The sequence below is a fragment of the Molossus molossus genome, unplaced genomic scaffold (assembly GCF_014108415.1).
Source record: "Molossus molossus isolate mMolMol1 unplaced genomic scaffold, mMolMol1.p scaffold_m16_p_4, whole genome shotgun sequence".
NCBI lineage: Eukaryota > Metazoa > Chordata > Mammalia > Chiroptera > Molossidae > Molossus > Molossus molossus.
Genome location: NW_023425377.1, coordinates 51,845,726 through 51,871,223, shown reverse-complemented (window position 1 = coordinate 51,871,223; position 25,498 = coordinate 51,845,726). Strand labels below are relative to the sequence as shown.

The window sequence follows — 25,498 nt, the reverse complement described above, 5'->3', positions numbered from 1 at the left end:
TTAATTTATTAATATTTTTTATTACAGATATCCCTCCTTTCCCCCCTTTGACACCCTTCTCCCTGCTCTTGCTGTCCCCCACCTTCACTATACAGTTGTTTGTGTCATTGGTTATGAATATATGCATATAAGTTCTTTGGTTTATCTCTTCCTGCCCCCTCTTCCCTCTGAGGTTTGTCAGTCTATTTCCTACTTCCATGTCTCTGAATCTATTTTGTTCATCAGCTTATTTATTCATTAAATTCCTTAAATAAGTGAGATCATGTGATATTTGTCTTTCTCTGATTGGCTTATTTCACTTAGCATAATACTCTCCAGGTCCCTCCATGCTGTCTCAAAGGGTAAGAGGTCTTTCTTACAGCTGCAGTAGTAGTCCATTGTGTAAATGCTCCACAGCTTTTTTATCCACTCATCTACTGATGGACACTTGGGCTGTTTTCAGATATTAGCTATTATAAATAGTGCTGCTGTGAACATAAGGGTGCCTATATTTTTTCTGGTGTTACATAATTATTTTTTAAATGCTTATTAGGAAAGTTAACTGCACTTCCCTCAGGGTGTGTGGCAAGGAATGTTTTGTTGGGGCCCCTGCAGTTCAGCATCTGGCCTTGTGCCCAGAGTCACGAGAAATACTTACAAGGCAAATGCTTTTTCTGGGTCTGAACTACCTGTGTATGATGTTGAAGGTGCCTACTTCCTGACACCAGAAAATAGTGTGAAACTGAGCAAGGGGCCAGCAGGTGACCTCTAGGACAAGCCTGGATGATGCAGGAGCATCTCCTCCCATCCTTGGTCTTTTGCACCTTCTTTTTCAGATATGTTAATAAAGAAACAACACTGAGCTCCTCCTTTTTATTACTTACCTTCCAATCTCGAGGTCACACCTCTGTCCTCCTGTCCGCATTTGCCCCGTTTCAACTTCTCATCAAAAGGCTATTTCCACTAGGTGGTTGATGTCATCCTGTAGGAGTAATTCTTACTAGGTCAACCTTGGTAAAAAGTTCCAGGGTCACCTCTACCAAGCCTTTTGTATGATTGTTAAACTTGTTCATCAGAATGACTCAAAACACCAAATGGAGCGAGTTTCATTCCTATATTTTCCATTAACCATCCTTCTAATTTCTAAAGCAATTTTGGGGAGTGAATGCTAAGAGGCAGAGACAGGGACCTTCCAGCCCTGTGGAGTTCCCTGTGTGTTGGAACCAGTATTTTTTTTTTAAACTTATCTTTATTGTTGATAGTATTACAGATGTTCCTCCTTTTCCCCCTATTGACCCCCTTGTCACCTCTCCTGTCCCCCTCCTGTCTTTCCCCACACTGTTGTCTGTGTCCATTGGTTATGCATATATGCATTTAAGTTCTTTGGTTTATTTCTTCCCATACCCCACACTCCACCCCCCTTCCCTTTGAGGTTTGTCAGTCTAACAACCAATTTGTACTTCTTAATCCCTTCACCTTTTTCACCTATTCCCCCAACCCCCTTCCCGTCTGGCAACCAACAAAATGTTCTCTGTATCTATAAGAATGTTTCTGCTATTTTTGTTCATTAGAGTCAATTGTCTATAGATATGTATTTATTGCCATTTCATTTGTTCATATTTTATATCTTTTTCTTCAAGAAGACCCTTCAACATTTCATATAATACTGGTTTGGTGGTGATGAACTCCTTTGGCTTTTTCTTGTCTGGGCAAATCTTTACATGTCCACTGATTCTAAATAATAGCTTTGCGGGATAGCGTAATCTTGGTTGTAGGTTCTTGCTTTTTATCACTCTGAATATTTCTTGCCACTCCCTTCTGGCCTGCAAGGTTTCTTTTGAGAAATCAGCTGACAGTCTTATGGGAACTTCCTTGTAGGTAACTGCTTTTTTCTTGCTGCTTTTAAGATTCTCTCTTTGTCTTGAACCTTTTGCATTTTGATGATGATGATGTGTCTTGGTGTGGACCTCATTGGGGTCATCTTGTTTGGGACTCTCTGTGCTTCCTGGATTTGTATGTCTGTTTCCTTCACCAAGTTAGGAAAGTTTTCTGTCATTATTGTTCCAAATAGGTTTTCAATATTTTATTCTCTCTCTTCTCCTGCTGGCACCCCCATGATGCGAATGTTGGTACACTTGATGTTGTCCCAGAGGCTCCTTACACTATCCTCACTTTTTTGGATTTTTTTCTTCTTTTTGCTGTGCTGAATGAGTGTTTTTTGCTTCCTTATATTCCAAATCAATGGTTTGCTTCTTGGCTTTACCTACTCTACTATTGAATCTGTGTAAATTATTCTTTATTTCAGTTAGTGCCTCCTTCATTTCTGACTGTGCATCCTTCATTTCTGACTGGTCCTTTTTTATGCTCTTGAGTCCCTCACCAAGTTCATTGAAATTTTCACTAAATTCATTGAGCATCCTTATAAGCAGTGTTCTGAACTCTGCATTTGTTAGGTTGCTTATCTCCATTTCATTTAGTACTTTTCCTGGAGTTTTTTTTCTGTTCTTTCCTTTGGGTCATGTTTTTTTGTCTCCTTATTTTGGCTGCCTCCCTGTGTTTGTTTCTATGTATTAGGTAGAGTTGCTATGTCTCCTGGGCTTCCTACGGTGGCCTATTGATAGTAGGTGTCCTGTAGGCTCCAGTGGCACAGTCTCCTAATCTCCCAGCTGGGCCCTCAAGGTGCACCCCTCATGTGGACTTTACACTCTTCTGTTGTAACTGAGTCCTTGATTGCTGTTGACACATCAATGAGAGGGTTTTACTCAGGCTGATCAGCTGCAAGGACTGGCTGTGCCCACTATCCACCAACCTCGGACTACCTCGGTTGATCAGCTGTGCAGGGGCCCACCACACAGAGCAAGACTTACTTCAGCAGGGCTCTGGTGCCCCCTGAGTCCATTCCTTGAGTGTGTCACTTGTGGAAGGGACTGCATGCTGGCTCTGTGGCTAGGTTAGCCACTGGCTGTGTTCTACCCTGGGCTACCAGGCATAAGCTACAAAGCGGTCTGCAGATGGCTGCTTCTTGTGCTGGGCTTGGAGGTGCCCAGGCAAAGCCAAGTTGTGAACCAAGGCTGCCTGCTTCTAGTGCTGGGTCTGAGGCCACTTAACGAGAGGTATGTGGGCTTACTGAGACCAGATGCTGCTTGTTTGAGAGAATTTAGAAAAATCTGAAGCACGATCCAAGACAGCCATTCCTATGGTAAAGCAACTGGTGACAGCTTGGGTGGGCCTGAAAGTTGGGTGGGGCTGGGCCTCATGGAATCACCAGGGTAGGGCAAATAGTGTGAGCCAGGTTGCTGGAGTCCCAAATATGTCTGCTGTCTGCCGGCCTTCTAGGGGAAGGGCTCACCAAAGGAACAGTGGTCTCTGACAGCATGTCTGACCAGGAGAAAGCTGCCTCTCCAGCCCTCGCCCCAATGCCAAACAACTCAGTTCTTCCCGTATGTCCCTGGTGCCCTTCAAGCCACCTCCACTGGAGCTCAGAGGGAGCAAGTCTGAGTAAGTCCGTGCACGGGCCCTGGGGCTTCAGCCTCGGTTCCCACTGGTTTTTCCAGCCAGAAGTGATGGGGACTTCTCTTCCTGGCACTGGAACCCTGAGCTGGGCGCCTGGTGTGGGAGAGGAATCCCTTACTCCTTAGGGAGGACCTTCGCAGCCAAAGTGTCCTCCTGATTTTTATCCGCCACACGTGGGTGTGGGACCAGCCCATCTGTGCCTCCACCCCTCCTACCAGTCTCAATGTGGCTGCTTTAATTTGTAGTTGTAGGACTTCCATTCAGCTTGATTTCAGGCAGTTTTGAATGATGGTTCTGTAGTTTACTTTGTAATTTTTATGTGGTTGTGGGAAGACACAATACCGTGTTTACCTATGCCGCCATCTTGACTGGAAGTCGGAATCAGTCTCTTGAAGCTGCTCAGACCTGTCGTTCAGGACAGTTGTCAGTAGAGAAAGCAGAAAGAAGTTAAGTCCATTTTGCCCCTTCTGTCATGGGGAATGTCATGTTTGTCGGGAAAAGCCTCAATCTACCATGATTGAGGAGCAGCCACTCTGAAGTTCAAGTCTGCTGCAGCACTAGTTGTACCTTTTTTAAAAAAAAAAAACATTCTAATGCCAGTTTGACTCAGCGGTTAGAATGTCAGCTTACGGTCCAGACAGACCCGGGTTCGGTTCCCGCTAAGGGCACATACCTCAGTTGCAGTTTGTCCCTGGCCCTGGATGGGTCGTGCGGGTGGCAACCACTCGATGTGTCCCTTTCATATCAATGTTTCTCTCTCTCTCTCTCTCTTTCCCTCCCACTTTATCTGAACAAGAAATGGAAAAAGGTCCTCGGGTGAGGATAAAAAAAAAAAAAAACATTCTAACTATTTTTAAGTGTCCAGTTCAGTGGCATTAAGTACGTTAACATTGCTGTGCATCCATCCCCACCGTCCATCTCTGCACCAGCCCACTCACTTGTCATCCTCCTGTCACTCTGAAGAATGGAATTATTAAAGAGGCAACTGGATTCATGAGCTTTAAAACAAGCATGAATCACTAGAAAGAAATCATGTCACATCACCCTCATTTTCTCTTCTGACAGATGGGAAAATATCTAGTCCAATAGACCAGGGAAACAGGTGGGACATGAGGAAGTGGTAAGCACCTAATTGGGTCCCCACAATGTTCTTGGGAAAAGGAAGAGAAGCCCACAGAAATATTAACATAATTCTGAGCTAATCATCCTTTATCCAGGCTCATAACTAGTTAGATAAAGGTTCTCACATGGCGTTAATTATTGCACTAATGTCAACTTTGAGGTAGACCACCTGGGTTCTATCCTCTGCTCTGTCCTGTCTGTTTACTGTGTAATTTAGAAAGACAAAGATTTAGATAAAGTGTGCTTATCAAAGCTGGAGATGACAACTGGAGGAGTGGCCTTTATCTCAGTGTCATAGAATCATGACCCAAAAATCTCAGGGACTGCAAGTATTTGCTGCAGCCAGCAAAGTGGACTTGAGTGTGATAGGTACCTGTTTCCATTCCCGTTCCTGGGTGTGAATCAGTGTATCCCAGCCTTGGCCTGTGGCCATTTGGGACCATGTAATTCTCTGTGGTGGGGACCATCCTGTGGTTATAGGACACTGAGCAGCATACTTGGTGGTGACAATACCAGTAGCATCCTCCCCCCAGTAGTAACTATCAAAAATGTTTCCAAACTTTGCCAAATGTCCTCTGGGGGACAGAATCATCCTGTGTTGAGAACCACATGTCTATAAAAGCAGCTACGTAAGTATAGAGATGATGAAATAGGACCAAGTGACAGCCTATAGCAAAACAACTTAGAGGTTTCAGTTGATAATAATAATAGCAACAATAATAATAGTTTGAGCCAGTGGTTGTGATACAGCAGTCCTCTCCTATTCCTCCTCCCACTCCTATAAGAAAAGGACAGTTAATTCCATGTCATCCCATTCAGTCCCCAGGCAGCTCTGCAAAAGTCTCCCTACCCCTGGAATCTCATCTACTACTTGGCTTCAGGTACCTCCTATGCCCAAATTTTCATTCCTCATCTAAACCTCACTCCTGAGCACCATACTCTCATGTCCACCTGTCACCTGCCATTGCCTTGAGTCTTCATGGGCAGCTTAGGTGACTCAAATTTGAAATTGAACTTGCCACCTCTCCCCTCTCCCAGTCTGAGTTTGCCCTTCCTGGGTCACCTATGTCAGGTTCTCTGTCTCCCTGTGTCTACCTGCAGCCCCTTCCAGAGGCAAATCAGATCTAATACTTGTGCATAAACCTTTCTGTGGCTTCATTTCAAGGGTAAACTATAAACTTGAAGGGCCCCGAAGGCCCATGATGGAACCTTTATACACACAAGTGGTTCCCTCCACCCTGCCCTTTGGTCTACTTCATTTCCCCTTTTTCCTGTGACATATCCCAGACCGGGTACCTTCCAGACATTCCCTTCCTTGCCTCTCTTCCTTCAACAAATGTTTATTAAGCATTCACCATGCACTAGGTGCTGTGCCAACAATGACCAGCACAGAGATTTCCACCCATGTGAATTTCCTCTCTAAGTAGGCATAAATATAGTCAATCCTCTGGGTTTTTAAAAATGTTTTTAATGATTTTTTAGAGAGAGAGGGAAGGAGAGAGAGATAGAAACATCGATGTGAGAGAGAAACATAGATTGGCTGCCTCCTGCACACCCCCTACTGGCAATCAAGCCACAACTCTAGGCATGTGCCCTGACTGGGAATTGAACCAGGGTTTCTCAGTCCATGGGATGATGCTACAGAGCCACACCAGCCAAGCCAGTCGATCCTCTTTATCTGTGGATTCCATATTTATGAATTCACCTACTTCCTGAAATTTCTCTGTAACCCCCAAATCAAAACTGTCAGCACTTTCTGGGTCATTCAATTTGCTTCAGATCCAACTATAAACAGGAGTTATTTTTGTGGTGTATTTAGTGCCACATTTTTCACAGTTTTGTGCTCTTTTCTTGGTGGTTTCATTGTTGTAAATGGCCCTGAGCATAGTGCTGAAGCTCTGTCTGGTATTCCTGAGCACATGAAGGCTGAGGGGGCACCTTGTAGAGAAAACACATGTCTGCTATACAAACTTAGATATCTCAGTTATCCTGCTGTTGGCCATCAGTTCAAATGAATCGACAGTGCATATTAAATGAGGCATATTTCAACCAAAATACACATAACACAAGTGATGAATTGATGGGTTGACAAAAACATGATGAGAGGCTTGTAGAACCTGACCCTGGATTTCCCCGAGCAGCAGTGTCTGGGTATTCACCAGTTCAGTGTTCACAGCAACTTTATAGATGTAACTACTACAAATAATGAGCATTAACTATTTGTAGTGTATAAGATGGGGATGAGTGCTAAGAGGAAAATAACTGAGGGAATGAGGATATGTGTGCGAATGTGTTGGGTTTGTGCTCCTGGGGCCTCCCTGAGGAGGTGGGGGACAGGCTGAAGGAACAGTGATTGCAGGAGCCCCAGAGGGGTGGTGGCGTGTTTGAGGGATATGGATGAGGCTGAGATGGCTGGAGCCAGGAGTGGGAAGAGATGAGAGCAAGGAGATGACATAGGACCTTGTAGGCCGGAGGCCAGCTGCTTTTCCATAAAGGCCTCATAGTAAATAATTTAGGCTTTGTGGACCACTTCCATCTCTGTCACATATTCTTTTTCTTTTTTTTTACAACCTTTTAAAAATGTAAAGTCTAGCCCTGGCTGGTTTGGGTCAGACGTTAGAGCGTCGACCTGTGGACCAAAGTGCCACAGATTCAATTCCCAGTCAAGGACACATACCTGGGTTGCAGGTTCTATCCCCAGCCCTGGTCAGGGTATTACAGGAAACAACCAATCATGTGTCTCTCTCACATCAATATTTCTCTCTCACTCTCTCGGCCACCCTCCCTTCCATTCTATCTAAAAATCAATGGAAAGATATCCTCAGGTAAGAATCAACAACAAAATGTAAAACATATTCTTGGCTCACAGAGGTGCTGAATTTGGCCCTGGGGCCACATTTTGTCATCCCCTCTTGGAGACCACTGCAGGGACTCATGAGGGAGCTGGGAGCCCTGCAGGGGCTTTGAACACGGGAGGGATCTACTGGCTTGGTGTTAATGACTTCATTCTGGCAGTTGCTTGGGAGTGAGCAGTAGTACAAATAGACAACATAATGTTTACATTGTGCCAGACACTACTCTAGAATGTTCTCTATCCATTACAGCCACCTTCTGAAGAGGGTGCTTCTATTATCCCCATTCTACAGATGGGAAAATGGAGGCAGTGAGCAATTAGGTCACTGGTTCAGGATCTCATACTTGGAGTTTTGAATTTGGATCTTGTTCTGGGCTAGTGATACGTGGTCTGATACTTTTCTGTGGTACTGGGCAGCAGCAAGAGACTTTTGCCCAATAGAGGCTAATGTAAGTGTTCTAGGCTGACTAAGCTGTGACATTCAATAGGTTAGGTGTATCAAATGCATTTTTTTTCTTTTTTATCCTCACTCGAGGACATTTTTCTATTTTTTATTCAGATAAAGCTGGAGGAAGTGAGAGAGAAACATCGATGTGAAAGGGACACATCGAGTGGTTGCCACCCACACGACCCAACCAGGGCCAGGGACAAACTGCAACCAAGGTACATGCCCTTAGTGGGAACCGAACCCAGGCCTCTCAGGACCACAGGCCGACGCTCTAACTGCTGATCCAAACCAGCCAGGGCTCAAATGCATTTTTGACCTAATGATATTTTCAATTTACAATGGATTTATTAGGGCATAACCCCATTGTAAGTCGATGAGCATCTATACTTGTTTTGGGGCAAGGGAGGTCTTTTCTGAACTAGTGAATGGAGAGTTTGTACCTTCTGGCACACCTTCCCCTTCACTTCTGCATTACAGATGTGTCTTCTCTTCAACCCACATTTGTCCCCTGCACTCCAGGCACACCTGCAATCCCTTTATCCCAATTTGAGGAGGCCTATCTGCTTGAAGGGGACTCCTTGTCTCCAGCCTGTCTCAGGAGCATGCCCTTCATGGGCTGCCTTTAATTGGAGCCTGCTTTTTGCATCTCCCTAGTTCTCCTCTCTAATCCACCTGTTCCAAACCCCTTTTCCTTTTTCCTTATCATTCCATAGAGCTACCCCAGCTTGTAGCCCATCACTTGCATGGCACCTGCCCAAGGCTGGTTCTTCCACATGCCCTGGACAGAACATGTAGGGTGTCAGTGAGCTGTACAGGAGGTCTGGGGCAGGGCCCTTTTCCCTAGTCACAGACTTTTTAACCCTGAGCTTGGTCAAATGATACCAGACACAAGTCTGAGGCCACCTGTCAGTACTTGAGCCAAATTAAGCAGAGACAGGGTTGAATCATATATGAGCATTTATTCCAGTAATGCTGGCAGTATGGGAGGAGTAGTTGGTCAACCGTGTAAAGTCTACTCTGACCCCCTCCTCACCAATTGACTGATTATATACTATGAGGAAGAAGATAATTAGGTGCAGTGGCAGGCTGTGAGTGTAACAGGGAAAAGGGAGGGGAGGGTCTGCAGTCGGCCTTCAGGAGCTCAAAGTCCGATTAACAAGGTGGTTAATCTTTCGTGATGTTACAAACAGTTCAGCCCGTTCCTGGGACCTGAGAATGGTCAGCATTTCCAAGGCAAACTCCCGGTGGCAGTGGGGGTCAGGGTCCAGGTATAGCAATCAAATCAAAGCATGTCCTATCCTTGGTCTGTTCTCAAAATGTATTTCTTTTCTGAGCTTTTTACAGCCATTTTTCTTGCAGCACATCCTCCAATTTCCCATGGTCTGAGAGAAAACCTGTTAACTATAGTTAGTAAGGTGAATAATCATTAAACAACTGTGACTCTATTTCTATTACAAGCCCCTCCCCTATCACAAGTAGCTCTCACCGTTTCAGTGTTGGTTTTGGGGGTTGTTTTATTTTTATTTTTATTCTATAAGTTTCAATTTGCAGTATTATAATTCAACAGTTGCATACACAACAAAACAATCACCCACAAAAGTCTAGTTACTATTCATCACCATGCATTTGAGCCCCTTCACCCCTTTCATTTATCCCCTTCCCCTCTGGTAACTGCCAAGCTGTTCTCTTTATCTGTATGCTTGTTTTTGTTTCATTTTGTTTGGTTGTTCTTTTATTTGTTTTGTAGATTCCAAATATAAGTGAAATCATATGTATTTGTCTTTCTCTGTCTGACTTGTTTCACTTAGCATTACACCCACAAGGTCATTCCATGTTGTCTCAAATGGCAATATTTCCTTCTCTTTATGGCTGAGTAGTGTTCCATTGTATATGTACCACCTCTTCTTTATCCATTCCTTCACTGATGGACACTTAGGTTGTTATTTTTGGGTATTCTAAATAATGCTACAGTGAACATTGGGTGCATATATCTTTTCAAATTACTATTTTTACATACTTTGGATAAATGCCCAGAAATGGAATAGCTGGATCTCATGGTAATTGGTTTTTTTTGTTTGTTTTTTTGTTTTTGAGGAACCTCTGTGCTCTTTTCCATAGTGACTTCACTCTTTTCATCTACATATGCCCATGGTAGGTGGCTGCTTGTGTGAGGACTGAGCCCAGCCCAGGGCCTAAGCTGCAGCCTGTGAGCACTCAGAGATTACCAACTAATCATAAAAGGCCAGCAATTTTTAAAAATTTAATTTAATTTTTTCCATCACCATTTACCGCCTCTGTGCCCTCTTCCACTTGTACCCATCTCCCTCCACCCCCACAATCACCACACTGTTGTCCATGAGTTCTTTCTCTTTTTTTGGTCTAGCAATTATTTTTAAAAGTTATATGCCTTAAATACTTTGTTTCACTTAAAAGTAGATAAATGTATTTTTATTTGCCAGTCTTTTGGTGTAATAGCCTTTCCTTTGGGAATGGAAGTCCACACTGTCATCTTTCTTGCTTTAACCCAGACTTATAATATAGATGGTGCTCTCTGATATCTATTTAATGAGAATTTAAAGAAATTAGAAACCATCCAAATGCTGAATCCTTCTAGGTTTCTGTGATTGTACACCCCCACCCCTTTTTTTTGGCCCGTATTCATCTCCTCTATTTTGTTTTGTTTGTTTTTAAGCAACTTGCTTATACACTTCTAGAACAAATGACTTCATTTCATAAAAACACTAACTCTTTTTGCCCTGGTGAGTCATGAGTTTAGGTCACATTGTAACATTAGAGAACATAATTATTACAGCAAGTACTGATGGCATACACAGCTGTGGAAACAAATAAAAATGGCTCCCAGTAAACAGAAGTTTACAGGCAGACAGTTTCAGGTTATCATATCTGCCATCATTTGCCTCAGTCCTGAATTGTGCATATGGATAGAGAGACTTCCCTTATCGGGGTAGACCTGTTAAATGGAAGTTGCTTTAGAATGTGTTGCTTACAGATGTGCCTGTTCACCCAGGATGAACAGTAGAGAACTTGCTTATATCCACACCCTGCTTTTACTAAATACCATTCTTCAGACTCTGTTTTCAACCACAGGTGTCCTGGAGTCTGCTTATTTATTGCTGTGTTCCAGACCACCGCAATAAAGTGAATATTACAATAAAGCAAGTCATGAAAAGTTTGTGTTTTCCCAGTGTATGTAAAAGTTTGTTTACATGTACCGGAGTCAATAAATACATGTTAACATGTTAAGTGTGCGGTAACATTGTATCTAAAAAAGCAATGGACATATCTCAATTTAAAAATACTTGATTGCTAAAAAATGCTCACCTTCAGCAAGTTGCCGATTTTTTGCTGGTTGAGGTCTTGCCCTGATACTGATGGACATGCAGTGTCTGCAAAGCACAATAGAGCAAGGTACACCAATCTTCTCATCTTATTTTCTATGTGTGTTCCAGCTATTTCTACACATAGATTGCTCCCAGGTTGACCATTATCCTCATTCCAGAGGTATTTTCAGCTGCCTTCAAGACTTCTGTAACCAGAATGCCCTGGTTGAAGCTATGTCTGCAGTGAGAATTCTGGAGTTCTTCTGCCCCTTTCCCCTCCCTTGCTTCATTTAGTCTTACCTCATTGAAAGCAGAGCCCAGAGGCCCAAACCAGATATCCCAGTCATCCTGGTCTCCTCCATTCACCCCATCTTTAACAGAGTGCTATGCCCTGCTGATCCTGCCTCTGGATTTCTGTTCTGTCTTCCCCCTCTGCCTGCATTAAGGACATAGTCACCTGGCACTCAGACTGCAGAACTGATTCCCTGCCTCTGTCATCTCTCTGTCCCTGTCTAATTGCTCACCTGTACTACCATCAGTATCTTCATGAAACACAGGTCTAACTGCATCTCCTTCACCTAAAATCTGCCCTATGGCTCCCACAGTCAGAAAGTAAAGGTGCGTTAGGGTGGCACACACTTAGCCCAGTCTGCTTTTTTATCTTCTTTCTGCCTCCCTACTCTCATGCTCTCTGTGTACCCATCCCCCTGTGCTTTAATTATCTTCATCCAATATGACATCATCCTTTTGTATCACCTCTACTTCTATTCATCCCCCTCCCCTGGAATGGCCTTCCCTTAAGGACCTCCTACTCATCCTTCAAGACCCAGCACAGATGATGCCATGCTGTGACACCCCTACCCCACCCCCAGACAGAATGACTTGCCTTCCACCTTGGGTCACTCCCAGCTCCCACTGCTGGAAATCCCATAATTATTTGTTACCATAACACCTCCCTGATCACATGGGCTCCTCTGGACTGGGGATCCATCTCACTCAGATACCATTATTCCCACAAAGAGGTGTGTTTTAAGTTTTTCAAACAGGTTTGTAAACTTATTATTATTACCATTATTATTTGGGGGAAAATATAGGTCCTTCATAGAGCTGTGACAGGCTGGACAGTATAGAAGTCAGCTGGACGGAGCTAAGCCCCATTCTTCCATTTCCGTGTTTTAGGGTGTCATGTATTCTAGTATTAAACCTAGGTCAATAGTGATGTCTGTTTCAGGAAAATGTCAGTCTGTTTTTATGAGCTTGGGGATGAGGAAGCTAACAGTTTACTACATGCTCTATTCCTAGACTATTTAGATTTATTTCCTCATGTAATCCTCCCAAGAGCCCTTGAGGTAGATTCCATTTATTGTTTTACACAGATGACTAAGCAGTCTCAGGGGGCGTTAAGTAATTGGCCCAGATGGAAGAGGTAGTCATAGCAGGTGACAGAGTCAAGATTCAAACTCCTGTTCCACCAGTCTCTGTCTTGGAAGAGAACAATTTATAAGAAAATGAACCTAATTCTGCAACCCACACTTGGGGAAAAAACTGAAGTAGTGGCTCTTACACAACTGATGCAGTATTGACTTTAGGTGGCACCAAAAATTGTTGCCATCTGCTTCAAGCTTTTTCTCAAACTTTTATTTTGAAATAATTTTAGATTTACAAAAGAGTTTTTAAAAAAGATTATGCAGAGAGTTCCCATAAACCTGGTACCTAGCTTCCTCCTGCTATTAACTTTTTAAAATTATAAGTCACACAACCATTGCAGGAAATTGGGAAAATAGATAAATAAGGGGAAACACCCATAATCCTGTTCAACTACAATTAGTTGTCTTTTTATTGTATCATCTTCCAGGAATTTCTTTCTGTGTACATATTTTCCTGCAAGGTGTTGTACTAGTTTGTGCAGCACTTTGGAAAAACAGTTTGGTGATGCATACCTAAAATTATAAAGCATTTCTATCCTTTGCCTCCTATCTCTCTGAGACTGGTGCATGTAATTGGAAGGCAAATGATTAAAGCGATACTTACAGAGATCATAGAACCATGAAACATGGGAAAGGTGTGTGTAGTCAGTGTGACTATAAACATACACACCCATGCAAATAAAGGTGGGGCACAGAGACATTTGTAATTGATGATAGGAATACTGTTAATTTTCATTTTATTTTAATTTTTCACTTTTTCACATTTGAAGTTCACTCTTGTACTGTTAATCAAGAAGGATCAGATTCAGGTAGTAGTGACATAGGTGACATGTTTTCATGAGGACCATTTCTCATCAGCCAGGAATCTTTGTGGGTGAGCAGTTGGGACCTCAGTTGTACTTTAGGACCATATATAACATGCAGCTGCCTGGATTTATGCCTAAGAATGTTCCCAGTGCACCATGGTGCTCAGTAGAAATCTGTTGAGTTGTTGCTAAAGGGGCTGAGGACCCAGACCCCAGTAGGCTCACCAGCAGCTGGAGTACAGCACTTGACCAGATACTGGCCTGCTCTAGGAAGCTTCTGGCCAATGGGAAGCACCAACGATCTTTGCTATGGTGCTGGAATGTTGAGCTGTGGAGACCCAGCCACTTACTTACAAGAATTTATCCCAAGAAATTATCCCATGCTGATGAAAGATTTCACACAGAATTCCATCACAGTTTTATTTATAACTCCCTGAAATGTTGGTAGCACCCCCAGAAACATGACCTTGCAAGAATGTTGCTGTTTAAGAAAATGTTTTAATCTTCACCCAAGGATATGTTTATTGATTTTTAGAGAGAGAGAGAGAGAGAATCGTTGATGTGAGAGAGAAACATCAGTTGGCTGCCTCCCATATGCACCCCAACTGGGGATCAAATCCACAGCCTAGGTATGTGCCCTGACCAGAAATTGAACCCAAAACCTCTCAGTGTATAGGACAATGTTTCAACCAACTGAGCCACCTGGTCAGGGAAGAATATTGCTGTTTAATAAATGGCTTTACAGCCATTGTAAAATATTTCTGAAATTGATTTTACAGTATGGCAAAATGTTTACAACACCATCTTAAGTAGAAAGGCAGGGTGCAAAATTGTATATTCAGTGGGAGTTCACCTGTATATCAGGTTGAACCATGTGAAATGGTCATTTTTGTAGATCAGAAGTGATTATCAGCAACAGTCAACATAGTTGAAATTAAGAGCCCTAAGAATGGACAGGACTGCTAAAATAGGAGTGGTAGTTCTTTTGATTGTGAAATACCAGTGATTGCTGTTTAATAATTACTTAAAACAAGAAATTTTTCACCTGCACAAACATCCCCCCACAAGAAAGACTGATTCTCCAGGACTCATTCCCACTGGACTTCCTTTCCTCCGAGCAACATCTACGTTCTCTATTCTTCCTCTCAAGTCATGGCGGGGGGTCCTTGGTTATTCCAGCAACCCTCCGGGCATGTTCCCCTTGGCTCATGTTTGGCCCCCAGGGGTCCTTGGTCCACCTATATCCAACCCATCATGGCACTTGTCACAACACCTTTCTGGGTGCTGCTCCTGGCCATTGAACCATATATTCATTGAACTAGTGCTAGGCTGGAGATAAACTCCCTGGCAGGTTTGACCGGCCATCAGCTTAGCTGTCCTGTGTCTTATAATTGCCCTGATATTGATGCAACCTAAAGTGACCCAGTCCTGTGTGCACCATATGGTTGATTTATTGACTCTTCCAGCAGATACCCAACAACCCTCTTAGTTTTTTTCACCTGTACTGCCGATGCAGATGGGAGCTCCCCACCCCACCCATCTTGCTGACTCTCTTGAGATTTCCTTCATTGTAACTTGTAGGATTGTTTAGTGTTAACTCATCTCCCTTTCTTCATTTCCAAACATCATTTAAGGCAGCTTCTCTGCTCTGTGTCATCTGTAAATCTAGTAAGAGAGCCTCTGTGTTCTCATCTCAGGCAACACTGGGGACAGAGCCCTTTGGTATTTCATTAGAGACCTTTCTACATGAGATTGGTTAATGTGTGTGATTCCACTTATATGAAGGACCTAAAAGAGGCAAATTCAAAGAGGCAGAAAGTAGATGGTGTGGTTACCAGATCCTGGATGGGAGAGGGGGATGGAGAGTTAGTGTTTAATGTAGACAACTTTTGTTTGGGATAATCAAAAAGTCTTTTTTTTTTTTTTTAATTTATCTTTATTGTTGAATATATTACAGACGTTCCTCCTTTTTCCCCTATTGACCCCCTCCTCCCCACTCTTGCCCCCTCTCCTGCCTTTCCCCATTCTGTTGTCTGAGTCCATTGGTTATGCATATATGCATATAAGTTCTTTGGTTTATTTTTTCCCACACCCCACCCCTTTTCCCTTTGAGGTTTGTCAGTCTAACAACCAGTTTGTACTTCTTAATCTCTTCACCTTTTTCACCCGTTCCCCTAAGCCCCCTCCCATCTGGCAACCAACAAATTGTTCTCTGTATCTATGAGAATGTTTCCGTTCTGCTTGTTCATTTTGTTTGTAGATTCAATTATCAATAGATATGTATTTATTGCCATTTTGTTTGTTCATATTTTTTATCTTCTCTTTCTTCAAGAAGACCCTTCAGCATTTCATATAATAATAGTTTGGTGGTAATGAACTCCTTTAACTTTTTCTTGTCTAGGCAAATCTTAATATGTCCACCGATTCTAAATGACAGCTTTGCGGGATAGAGTTGGTTGTAGGTTCTTGCTTTTCATCACTCTGAATATTTCTTGCCACTCCCTTCTGGCCTGCAAAATTTCTTTTCAGAAATCAGCTAATAGTCTTATGGGAACTCCCTTGTAGGTAACTGCTTTTTTCTTGCTGCTTTAAGATTCTCTCTTTGTCTTGAACCTTTTGCATTTTGATGATGATGTGTCTTGGTGTGGACTTCTTTGGGGTCCTCTTTGGGACTCTCTGTGCTTCCTGGACTTGTATGTCTGTTTCTTTCACCAACTTAGGGAAGTTTTCTGCCATTATTGTTTCAAATAGGTTCTTATTCTCTCGCTTCTCCTGGCACTCCCATGATGCGAATGTTGGTACGCTTGAAGTTGTCCCAAGGCTCCTTACACTATCCTCACTTTTTTGGATTTTTTTGTTTTCTTTTTGCTGTTCTGATTGGGTGTTTTTCGCTTCCTTATATTCCAAATCAATGGTTTGCTTCTTGGCTTTACCTACCCTACTATTGAATCTGTGTAAATTATTCTTTATTTCAGTTAGTGCCTCCTTCATTTCTGACTGGTCCTTTTTCATGCTCTTGAGGCCCTCACTAAGTTGAAATTCTCACTAAGTTCATTGAGCATCCTTATAAGCAGTGTTTTGAACTCTGCATTTGTTAGGTTGCTTATCTCCATTTCACTTAGTTCTTTTCCTGGAGTTTTGTTCTGTTCTTTCATTTGGGACCCATTTCTTTGTCTCCTCATTTTGGCTGCCTCCCTGTGTTTGTTTCTATGTATTAGGTAGAGTTATGTCTCCTAGGCTTCCTAGACTGGCCTAGGTATCCTGTAGGGTCCAGTGGCACAGCCTCCCTGATCTCCCAGCTGGGCCCTCAAGGTGCACCCCCATGTGGACTTTACACCCTTCTGTTGTAATTGAGTCTTGACCACTGTTGACACATCAATGAGAGGGTTTTACTGAGGCTGATCAGCTGCAAGGACTGGCTGTGCCCACTATCCACTGACCTCGGACTACCTTGGATGGTGAGCTGTGCAGTGGGCCACCACACATAGCAAGACTTACTTCATCAGGGCTCTGGTACCCACTGAGTCCATTCCTTGAGTGTGTGGAGGTGGTTGGGTCGTGGTGCTTCGCATTGTTCTGAAGCAGTCTACTGGGTGTACTGGCTCTGGGGCCAAGTTAGCCACTGCCTGTGTTCTACCCGGGGCCACCAGGCATAAGCTACAAAGTGGTCTGCTGATGGCTGCTTGTTGTGCTGGGCTTGGAGGTGCCCAGACAAAGCCAAGCTGTGAACCAAGGCTGGCTGCTTCTAGGGCCAGGCCTGGGGCCACTTAATGAGAGATATGGGGCTTGCTGACACCAGATGCTGCTTGTTTGAGAGAATTTAGAAAAATCTGAAGCATGATCTAAGACAGGCCATAGGAACTATGGTAAAGCAACTGGTAACAGCTTCGGTAGGCCTGAAAGTTGGGTGGGGCAGGGCCTCACCAGGGTAGGGCAAACAGTGTGCGCCAAGTTGCTGGAGTCCCAGATATGGTTGCCATCTGCCGGCCTGGTGGGGAAGGGCTCACCAAAGGAAAAAAGGCTTCTGACAACATGTCTGTCCAGGAGAAAGCTGCCTCTCCAACCCTTGCTTCAATGCCAAACAACTCAGTTTTTCCCATATGTCTCTGGTGCCTTTCAAGCTACCTACCCCACATTAGAGCCTGGAGGGTGTGAGTCTGAGTAAGTCTCTGTGCAGGCCCTTTAAGAGGAGCTGCCTGGGGCTTTGGCAGCCTCAGCCTCCCTCAGCCTCCCTTAGCCTCCCTCAGCCTCAGTTCCTGCTGGTTTTTCCCACCAGAAGTGATGGGGACTTCTCTTCCTGACACTGGAACCCTAAGCTGGGCACCTGGTGTGGGATGGGGTCCCTCACGCCTCAGGAAGGACCTTCACAGCTGAGGTGTCCATCCTGATTTTTACCCGCCACACATGGGTGTGGGACCAGCCAGTCCATGCCTCCACCCCTCGTACCAGTCTTGATGAGGCTGTTTCTTTAATCTTGTAGTTGTAGGACTTCCATTCAGCTTGATTTCAGGCGGTTTTGAATGATGGTTGTTCTATAGTTTAATTGTAATTTTGATGTGGTTGTGGAAGGAGGCAATACCGTGTTTACCTACAACGCCATCTTGACCAGAAGTCTCGGATAAAAAGTCTTGGTTATAGATAGATAGTGGTGATAGTTACGTAATATAGTGAATGTATTTAATGCAACCAGATTGGTTGCATTACGAATGGTCAAGACGATAAATATTATGTATATTTTACCACAATGAAAAAAATAAAAGAAGAAGGGAGACCTAACAATACTCAGTTTCTTTGGTACCAGAAGAGGCACCCAGCTTGGCAAAGAACAGCCCCATTATGGGAGTGTGAGTGGGCTGAGGGGTTCCTCAGCCAAAGGCGTCATATGCCAGCAGAAGGGGACACCTGAGACCCAAGGCTCTGGCCTGGCCACCTGTCTGAGGTGCTGTTCCAAATTATTCCCAGATGGTGCTTGGTTTCAAGCCTGCTGAGCTGGGCCCACTGGTAGCTCTCTCAGCCAGGAGTCATTCTTTAATATATACACATTTGCCCATTTCTGTTTCCCATGGTAGCCCCCTGGGGAGGCTGCTGCACAAAGTCTCCTGATTTCCACCCAGGAAAAAGTCTTGCTTTCAGCCAGCTCTCAGGGGAGCAGTCACACATCCTACTGGATTGCTGTTTATCTTCCTGTGTTTTCTCATGGCAATTTTTTTTTTGAGAGAGTGCAAAGAAAAGAATATCAATTTGTTGTTCCATTTATTTATGCATTCATTAGTTGCTTCTTGTATATGCCTTGAGCAGAGGTCAAACCTGCAACCTTGGTGTATCAGGACAACACTCTAACCAACTGTGCTACCCAGCCAGAGCTTTTAATATTCATCACAGTTTTGGTTGTCTCCCAAAATTAAAGTACTTTGCTGTGAGGTCCCAGGCATTTCTCATTTTCTTGGTAACCCTCTCTAAATGTTTTGAAGCCTGTGTTCTTACAAAGAATCATTCCCAGACCCTCCTCCTTAGCCATCAGAACATCTGTCTGAAGTCTTGGTTGGGTATCCATCACTTCTCCAATAATCGTTCCTAAGAAGCTATGCCCTTTGGTCTTCCCACTGAGAGTGAAGGGAAGGCTGGAAGCAGAAGGCTGCTTGCTCTTTCTGCTGAGCCATCTACTTAGTTTTCAGGAACCATGGTTTTATTCATTGTTGGGTGCTATGGGCTGAATTGTGCCCCCCACCCCCATTTTGCCACATTGAAGGTATTGCTTTTGGGAAGTGATTAGGATTTGATGATGTCATGAGAGTGGGGCTTCATGATGGGGTTAGTTCTATTATAAGAAGGGACAGCAGCCCTGGCCGGTTTTGCTCAGCGGTTAGAGCGTCGGCCTGCGGTCCAGAGAGACCCGGGTTTGGTTCCCGCTAAGGGCATGTACCTCGGTTGCAGTTTGTCCCTGGCCCTGGTTGGTCGTGCGGGTGGCAGCCACTCAATGTGTCCCTTTCACCTCTATGTTTCTCTCTTTCTCTTTCTTCCTCTCTCCCTCCCACTCTACCTGAACAAAAAATGGAAAAAATGTCCTCAGGTGAGGATAAAAAAAAAAAGAAGGGACAACAGAGGGATTGTTCTCCACCATGTGAGACACCTCTGTCTGCAGGTGTCCTCTCCAGGGACCAAATAAGCCTTGATCTCGGACTTCTCAGCCTTCAGAACTATAGGAAATAAATTTCTATTGTTTAAGCCACCCATTCTGTGATAGTTTGTTGTGGCAGCCAAAGCTAACTAAGACAGTCGCCATGAGTGTTCTTTCTATTTTTTTGTTGGTGGTGCTTTTGTTTATTTCAAACTTTTCTTTTCAAAATCACTATAGATTCACAGTTAATTGCAAAGGTGGTACAGAGGAGTCACGTGTCCCCTCCACCCAGTTTTCCCTAATGATTTTTTTTAATATTCTTTATTGAATTTAGAGAAAAAGGAAGGGAGATGGAGAGGGAGATAGAAACATCAATGAGAGAGAACATCGATTGGCTGCCTCCTGTATATCCCCCTCTGGGAATTGGGCCCACAACCTGAGCATGTGCCCTGACTGGGAATTGAACCAGCGACTTCTTGGTCTGAGCCACACCGGCCAGGCACCAATGCTTACTTCTTAGGTAACTATATAGGATATCAAAACCAGCAAATTGTCATGGAGACAATGTATAAATCTAATTCTGTGTGCAGAACTAGATCACGCGGGCAGTTCCCATCACCACCACTATCAAATCGGGACTATACCATCACCACAAAGATCACCTTGAACTTCTGCTTTGTGGTCATACCTGCTCCCCACCATCGATAACCCCTGGCAATCACTTGTCTGTTCTCCATTTCTATAATTTAATTTTTTCATTTCAAGAATGTTCTGTAGCCCTAGCCAGTGTCCCTCAGTTGGTTGAACATTGTCCCATGCACTGAGAGGTCGCCAGTCCAATTCCCAATCAGGGCACATGCCTGAATTTCAGGCTTAATCCCCAGTAGGAGGCATGCAGGAGGCAACCTATCAATGTTTCTCCCTCCCTCTCCCTTCCTTTCTCTAAAATCAATAAAAACATATTATCCTAAGTGAAACAAGCCAAGCAGAGAAAGAAATATCACATGATCTCACTTATTTCTGTAATATAATGAACTAAACAAACTGATGAACAAAATAGACCCAGAGACATAGAAGCAGGTACAGACTGACATTCCTCAGAAGGTGGGGGAGAGGGAGGGATAAACCACAGAACTTATATGCATATGTGCATAACCAACGGACATAGACAACAAAACTGGGGATGGGGTGGGAGGGGATAGGGTGGAGCGAGTCAATGTGGGGAAAAAGGAGAAACATCTATAAAATAAATTAATAAAAAAATAAATTTAAGAAAGAATATTCTGTGAATTAAATCATACAGTGACCTTTGAGATTGACTTTTTTCACTCAGAATAATACCCATGAAATCTATCCAGTTTGTTGTGTGTTATCAATAGTTTCTTTCCTTGCTGAGTAGTATTCCATGGTACGGATTGACCACAGTTTGTCTAACCATTTGCCCAATGAAGGACATCTAGGTTGCTTCCAGTTTGGGGTTATTACAAATAAAACTGCTACAAACAAGTCCTATGCAGATTTTTGTCTGGACATAAGTTTTGCATTTCTGAGATAAATACCCAAGGGTGCAATTATGTAGTTTTATTTACAAACTACCCAAATGTTTTTTAAGTGGCTGCACCATTTTATATTCCCACCAGCAATGTTCAGGTATTCCAGTTTCTCCACATCCTTGTCAGCATTTAGAGTCATCACTTTTTTTTTGGTATTTATTTATTTTGTTGTAGTTGTTACAGATGTTTCTCCCCCCCCCCCCCACCATTGACACCTTCCACCCAATCCCCCCACTCCCAGCATTGTTGTCTATGTCCATGGTTATTGCATACCTGCATATAAGTTCTATGGTTTATCTCTTCCTTTCCCCTGCCCCATCACCCTCTTCAAGGTTTGTCAGTCTGTATCCTACTTCTATGTCTCTGGGTCTGTTTTGCTCATCAGCTTGTTTTGTTCATTATATTCCACAGATAAGTGAGATCATGTGATATTTGACTTTCTCTAATGGGCTAGTTTCACTTAGGATAATACTCTCCAGGTCTCTCCTTGTCATCTCAAAGTATAAGAGAACTTTCTTTTTTACAGCTTCATAGCATTCCATTATGTATATGTACCACAGCTTTATTATCCACTCACCTATTGATCAACACTTGGGCTGTTTCCAGATCTTAGCAAATGTAAATAGTGCTGCTATGAACGTAGGGGTACATATATTCATTCTGATTGGTGTTTCAGGCTTCTTAGGGTATATTCCTAGAAGTGGAATCATTGGGTCAGATGGCAGTCCCATTTTTAATTATTTGAGGAAGTACCCTGTTGTTTTTCACAGTGACTGCACCAGTCTTCATTCCCACCAGCAGTGTACTAGAGTCCTCTTTTCTCCACTCCCTTGCCAGTACTTGTTTGATGATTTGTTGATGTCAGCCAATGTGGCAGGTGTGAGGTGATACCTCAAAGTTGTTTTAATTTGTATCTCTCTGATGATTAGTGACTTTGAGCACTTTTTCTTATTTATCTTGGACATTTGTATGTCCTGTTTGGAGAGGTGTCTATTTAGGTCCTCCGCCCATTTTTTAATTGGGTTCTTTGTCTTCCTTTTGTTGAGTTGTATGAGTACTCTCTATATTTTGGGAATTAACCCCTTATCTGATGTATCATTGGCAATTATGCTCTCCCATATAGTGGGTTCCCTTTCCATTTTGATGGTTGTTTCTCTTGCTGTGCAGAAGCTTTTTTAGTTTGATGTAGTCCCATGTGTTCATTTTTTTCTTTATTTCTCTTGCCTTAGGCATTGTATCCATGAAAATTCTGCTGAGCATGATGTCTGAAATTTTGTTGCCTAGATTTTCTCCTAGGATTTTTATGGATTCCTGAGTCACATTTAAGTCTTTTATCCATTTCGAGTTTATTCTTGTGTAAGATGTAAATTGGTGCTCTAGCTTTATTTTTGCATGTAGCTGTCCAATTTTACCAACACCATTTATTGAGGAGGCTGTCTTTATTCCACTGTGTACTCTTGCCACCTTTGTCAAATATTAATTGAGCATAATGACTTGGGTCAGTTTCTGAATTCTCTGTTCTGTTCCATTGATCTATATGCCCATTCTTGTGCCAGCACCAGGCTGTTTTGATTATTGTGGCTTTGTAGTATAACCTGATATCTGGTAATGTGATCCCTCCTACTTTGTTCTTTTTCAAGGTTGCAGTGGCTATTTGGAGTCTTTTTTAGTTCCATATAATCTTTTGGAGTATATGTTCTAGTTTTCTGAAATATGTTGCTGGTTTTAACGGGGATTACACTGAATCTATAAATTCCTTTGTGTAGTATGGACATTTTATTGATGTCAATTCTTCCAATCCGTGAACAAGGTAAGGTGTATGCTTCCACTTTTTTATATCTTCCTCTATTTCATTTTTCAGTGACCTGTCGTTTTCTACAAATAGGTCATTTACTTCTATGGTTAAGTTTATTCCTAGGTATCTTTATTATTTTGCTGCAATGGTAAATGGGATTATTTTTTAGTTTCTTTTTTTGTGAGTTCATTGTTGTTGTATAAGAATGCCATCAATTTCTTTTTTTTTCTTTTTACATTTATTTTCAGATCGAGTGGGAAGGAGAGAGGGGGAAGAGAAAGAAAGAAACATCGAAGTGAGAGAGACACGTCAACTGGTTGCCCCCCACACGACCCCAGTCGGGGCCAGGGACAAACTGCAACCAAGGTACGTGCCCTTAGCGGAAACCGAACCCAGGTCCTCTGGTCCGCGGGCTGATGCTCTAACTGCTGAGCCAAACTGGCCAGCACATAATTTCTTGACGTTAATTTTGTATCCTGCTACTTTGCCAAATTCATTTATTAAATCTGGTAGATTTTTTATGGAGTCTTTAGCGTTTTTTATGTACAGTATCATGTCCTCTGCAAATAATGACAGTTTTACTTGCTCCTGTCCAATTTGATCCCTTTTATATTGTCTTCATGTTTAATGGCTGTGGCTAAGACTTCCAGTACTATGTTAAATAAGAGTGGCGAAAGTGGGCATTTCTGTCTTGTTGTTGTAAAAGGGAAGTGCTTTTAGTTTTTGCCCAGTGAGTATGATGTTGTCTGTAGGTTTTCTATATATGGCCTTTTTTATGTCAGGATATGATCCCTCTTTTCCCACATTGCTGAGCGTTTTTATCAGAAATGGGTGCTGGGTTTTGTTGAATGCTTTTTCAGCATCTATTGGTAAGAGCATATGGTTTTTATCTTTTGTTTTGTTTATGTGGTGTATCACCTTTATTGATTTGCAAATATTGTCGCAGCCTTGCATCCCTGGGATGAATCCCACTTGGTCATGATGAATTATTATTAGTTTTTTTTTATCTTTATTGTTGAATGTAAAATGTATTACAGATGTTCCACATTTTTCCCCCATTGACCCCCTCCTCCCCACTCCCGCCCCCCTCCCGCCTTTTCCCACACTATTGTCTGTGTCCATTGGTTATTGGTTATGCATATAAGTTCTTTGGTTTATTTCTCCCCCCCCCCCCCAACCCCTTTCCCTTTGAGGTTTGTCAGTCTAGCAATGAATTTATACTTCTTAATCTCTTCACCTTTTTCACCCATTCCCCCAATCCCCCTCCCAACTGGCAACCAACAAATTGTTCTCTGTACCTATGAGAATGTTTCTGTTCTACCTGTTCATTTTGTTTGTAGATTCCATTGTTGATAGATATGTATTCATTGCCATTTTCTTTGTTCATATATTTTATCTTTTTCTTCAAAAAGACCCTTCATCATTTCATATAATAACGGTTTGGTGGTAATGAACTCCTTTAACTTTTTCTTGTCTGGCATAGTCTTTATATGGCCATCGATTCTAAATGACAGCTTTGCAGGATAGAGTAATCTTGGTTATAGGTTCTTTTCATCACTGTGAATATTTCTTGCCACTCCCTTCTGGCCTGCAAAGTTTCTTTTGAAAAATCACCTGACAGTCTTATGGGAACTCCCTTGTAGGTAACTAGCTGCCTTTCTCTTGCTGCTTTTAAGATCCTCTCTTTGTCTTGAACCTTTTGCATTTTGATGATGATGTGTCTTGGTGTGGGCCTCTTGGGGTTCATCTTGTTTGGGACTCTCTGTGCTTCCTGGACTTGTATGTCTGTTTCCTTCACCAGGTTAGGAAAGTTTTCTGCCATTATTGTTTCAAACAGGTTTTTGATTTCTTGTTCTTGCTCTTCTCCTGCTGGCACCCCCAAGATGCGAATGTTGGCACGCTTGAAGTTGTCCCAGAGGCTCCTTACACTATCCTCATTTTTTTGGGTTCTTTTTTCTTTTTGCTGTTCTGATAGGGCATTTTTTGCTTTCTTATATTCCAAATCGATGGTTTGCTCCTTGGATTTACGTACTCTATTATTGAATCTGTGTAAATTATTCTTTATTTCAGTTAATGCCTCCTTCAATTCTAACTGTGCATCCATGATTTCTGACTGGTCCTTTTTTATGCTCTTGAGGCCCTCACTAAGTTTACTGAAGTTCTCACTAAGTTCATAAGCATCCTTATAATCAGTATTTTGAACTCAGCATCTGTTAGGTTGCTTATCTCCATTTCGCTTAGTTCTTTTCCTAGGGTTTTATTCTGTTCTTTCATTTGGGACCTGTTTCTTTGTCTCCTCATTTTGGCTGCCTCCCTGTGTTTGTTTCAGTGTATTACTTAACGAGAAGTATGGGGCTAGCTGAGGCCAGATGCTGCTCGTTTGAAAGAATTTAGGAAAAACCTGAAGCAGGATCCAAGACAGGCCAATCCTATGGTTAAGCAAGTGGCAACAGCTTGGGTGGGCCTGAAAGTTGGGTGGGGTAGGGCAGGGCCTCAGGGAGTCACCAGGGCGGGGCTACCAGTGTGAGCCAGGTTGCTGGAG

The 25,498-nt window shown here is 42.9% G+C and overlaps 1 protein-coding gene across 2 annotated transcripts in view; it reads left to right on the top strand.

The window, feature by feature from the left end:
• Nucleotides 1-25,498, top strand: part of ARHGEF18 (Rho/Rac guanine nucleotide exchange factor 18) — a 75,331-nt gene that overhangs the window by 12,005 nt on the left and 37,828 nt on the right. The window contains exon 1 of one of the 2 annotated variants that reach the window (XM_036240665.1): nt 23,280-23,322. The exons of the other annotated variant lie outside the window; for it this stretch is intronic. The gene's annotated coding sequence lies outside the window, so the exon portion shown is untranslated. Of the gene's footprint in view, nt 1-23,279; nt 23,323-25,498 lie in introns of those variants that run through there. 2 annotated transcript variants of the gene reach the window in all.